Source organism: Alexandromys fortis, unplaced genomic scaffold (genome assembly GCF_014885135.2).
Source record: "Alexandromys fortis isolate MF-2015 unplaced genomic scaffold, M_Fortis_MF-2015_v1.1 scaffold_1859, whole genome shotgun sequence".
Classification (NCBI taxonomy): Eukaryota; Metazoa; Chordata; class Mammalia; order Rodentia; family Cricetidae; genus Alexandromys; species Alexandromys fortis.
In genome coordinates this window covers 1-2,401 of record NW_026069728.1, presented here as the reverse complement: position 1 = coordinate 2,401, position 2,401 = coordinate 1, and the positions used below count along the sequence as shown (strand labels likewise).

Sequence of the window (2,401 nt, the reverse complement as noted above, 5' to 3'; positions counted from 1 at the left end):
TAAAAGGAGTCTTGACCAGGACCCTGTTGTGCGCACTCAGGAGATAAGAGCGAAAGTCAAGGTGAGTGTGTCATCTTTTGTCTGGACGGTCAGCGTGACACATGGCGTTTCCCTATAAATCTTTGACCTCATCTGGATCGGTACTGGCTTCCCTAATGCATTATTGCCAGTACATACATTTTCCCTAGTTGGCTGCACGCAGTACATTGAACCCCTACATGTCCCAGCAGGTGCTGTTTGTCCTTCTTTTGAGGAAACAGACACCATTGAGAGCTCCTGCCCCTGTGGAGGGGAGACCAGCATGCGTCAGGTGTTAGCATTAATCCTGTGGGAGAAAAGGAAAATGGGCGAAGTGGGTCAGGATGCTCAGCTGTGTGATTCCCACATTTTATGTTGCAGCCATAAGGTAGCATTTATAGCCACCTAGCAAGTCCCCAAGAAACCCTAGGAGGTAGTTGCTTTGATCAGGCTTGTCACTATGGTTTGTATAGGTTTGATGAGACAAATGGAATTGGGTAAGAAAATCCTGAATCGGGAGTGTGGGGAAGTAGTTGAGTGAACTGGGTGGATCAGAGCTAAAATCTAATGGCTAATTTTGTCTTCTTAGGAACTGAACAGCATTTGTGAGCCTGTTGTAACTCAACCCAAACCAAAAATTGAATCACCTAAACTGGAGAGAACTCCCAATGGCCCAAATCTTGACAAGAAAGATGATTTAGAAGGCAAAGATAATTTTGGTGCTGAAGGCCCGTGTCAGAATGGTGAATACCACCCTAACAAAAAGGGCTGTCAACATGGACCTGGACTAGGCTCTGCGCCAGCTTCCCCTCAAAGTCATGAAATGTTTGCCATAGTATGTGACTCTGTACAACAGACTTGAGTATTTATATTTTCTTTCTTTTTTTTAAGACTGTCTAGAAATTTTGTGTATTATATGGGGGAAAAGAAAAGCTTGAGTCTGTAGTCTTTGACCCTAAGGGAGAATGACCTTGGTGACAGAGTCCTGTGGCACACTGAACGCAGAGCAGGCTGTAACCATCACCACAGTGCACTGTCCTGTGGAGGAGCGACAGACACGGGAGATGTATGGATCATGTGATCATTGTGACCACCTCATGAGCTTTAGAATAAATTTCACCCTGTGGTGTCATTTCTAAATGGCTCACTTTGTCGCTGACTCAGAATGGTACTGTGGTAGGGTCATTATTTGTTGAGTGACTAATAGCTGACGTCATCCCTGATGCATTTACTACACAGCTGTCTCTTCACAAACCATTTCAAACTTCATTCCTCAGAGAAAAAGTAAAATTGTGTGATTAAGATAAGACCTAATGGGTTGGCCTGGAGAGATGGTTCAGCGGATAAGGGCTGCTCTTCCAGAGGTCCTGAGTTTAATTCCCAGCAACCACATGGTGGCTCACAGCCATCTGTAGTGAGATCTGGTGCCCTCTTAAGGCCTTCAGGCATACACACAGACAGAATATTGTATACATAATAAATAAATAAATACTCCATCATGCAGGCATGCACATACGTAAAATACATAAATTTTTAAAAAGACCAAACAAGTCTGTGCCAGCCCAGCCCCCAGTATGGTTGGTGGCATTTTGGTTGCTTCCAGGAGACAGGGAGGGTACAGCCAGGACGGGGGCTGCCTCTGGTGTGTAAGCGCACACCTGTGGGCCAAGGCTTTGTGTGCCAAGGCTTTGCAGAATCGCATTCTCAGTGTGGTACCATTTCCTTCCTGAGTTAGTACCACCCCCTCCGCCCCCGCTGCCCTGGTTTAGGAGAAGTGGCTGGGTACTCTTCCTTACAATTGGTAAGAAGAGATACGGGCTGGCTGAAGAGGGTCCTGAAAATGGAGAAGGGGATGAGGAGACATTAAGGCAGAGCTGAGGCTTTGGTGAGAAGGGCCATAGTGCAGCCCAAATTCTATTTCCTTGGCATGGTGGCCCTGCCTGTCCCCACTTGCCCTCCTACCCCTCACATACATATATCCTGCCCCCCCTCACATACACATGCACACGTACACGTGCACACACACATACACATGCGCACACACACACACACACACACGCACACTAGTTTGGGGATGTGTAGCTCCACTCAAGGATGGTCCAGGAGTGGTCAGCATTATGGGAGGAAAACCTTTACCTCTTTATCAGCTGTGAACAAGGGGTGGGGGTGGGGGGCAGAACAGGGGATGGCAGCTGGGAAAGGGGAATGGGAGAGGGGATCCTGAGTTGGGGGGGTGATAAAGAGGTACGTGGGGGGGGCAGGATATACGTATGTGAGAGGTAGGAGGGCACACAGTGAAACATTGACTTCCCAGAAAAACACTGTGATGACTTATTCTCTGAGATTTCAGCTCTGATTGCTTCGGGAGGAGCCCACCTGGGCT

The 2,401-nt window shown here is 47.7% G+C and overlaps 1 long non-coding RNA gene across 1 annotated transcript; it reads left to right on the top strand.

The window, feature by feature from the left end:
- Positions 1–1,158, top strand: LOC126496211 (uncharacterized). Its single transcript, XR_007590305.1, has 2 exons — positions 1–61; positions 608–1,158. It is a non-coding gene; the product is annotated as an uncharacterized lncRNA (long non-coding RNA).
- Positions 1,159–2,401: the final 1,243 nt, after the last annotated feature.